Source organism: Corvus brachyrhynchos, unplaced genomic scaffold (genome assembly GCF_000691975.1).
Source record: "Corvus brachyrhynchos isolate BGI_N302 unplaced genomic scaffold, ASM69197v1 scaffold1992, whole genome shotgun sequence".
In the NCBI taxonomy this organism is placed as follows: domain Eukaryota; kingdom Metazoa; phylum Chordata; class Aves; order Passeriformes; family Corvidae; genus Corvus; species Corvus brachyrhynchos.
Window position 1 is genome coordinate 18,001 of NW_008236840.1, and position 795 is coordinate 18,795.

Below are 795 nucleotides of genomic sequence, written 5' to 3' on the forward strand. Positions count from 1 at the left end.
CCCAAAAGATAACGCCCATCAACAAAACATCAACGCCCATCAGCAAACATCAAGGAACAGCTACCCCAGACACTGCCCCCGGCACAGCTGGAGACCCCTGCTCTGGAAAAGGCTGAGAAGGAAATCAAGGAGTGTGCACCTAATTAACATCAGAGGCCAAGCAATCCAGGGCCAATAGGAAACCAAATACTAAGAACTACCCAACTTGGAACCAATGAACATTAAACCTACGGATTTCTATGGGTTTAGACTGTGTAAAGTTGAGGAAAAACTGAGTAAAACTCGTGTGCCATGGAATGATTTTCTCTGCACACCTGGGCTGTGTGTCCATGAAATGATTTCTGTTGCACATCCTGGCCAGAATAAAGTAATGCCTTGATCCTCTAACACTAAAAAGGTCCTTGGAGAGTTTTTGTTCTTCCTGCAGTTTCTGTGACAAGATTACACCATTAGAATGTTTTTTCTTAATAATCCTACTTTGATATAGTCAGTTGGGTTTGGGCCAAAGGTGTGAGAGTCAATTTTTAGTCCGAGGAGAAGTAGCAAAAATCTTTATTGCTTTGGGGCATTTTTGTGTATGTGTGTGCGTGGCTGTTAGTGATGGCAGAATTTTGGAATGGGTTTGTCAATGTTCACCTGTAGGTTGCATTTGGTAAAACTGGAAGAGCTGTAAAACTGACCCTTTAACTCATTAACAGTTAATAAAATATTTAAAAAAAATAAAGGGGGAAAAAAGCCGCTTTTGGGGGGGCCACTTCTGATTCACCTGATGGCTGCCCTGGAAGAGAAGCTTCC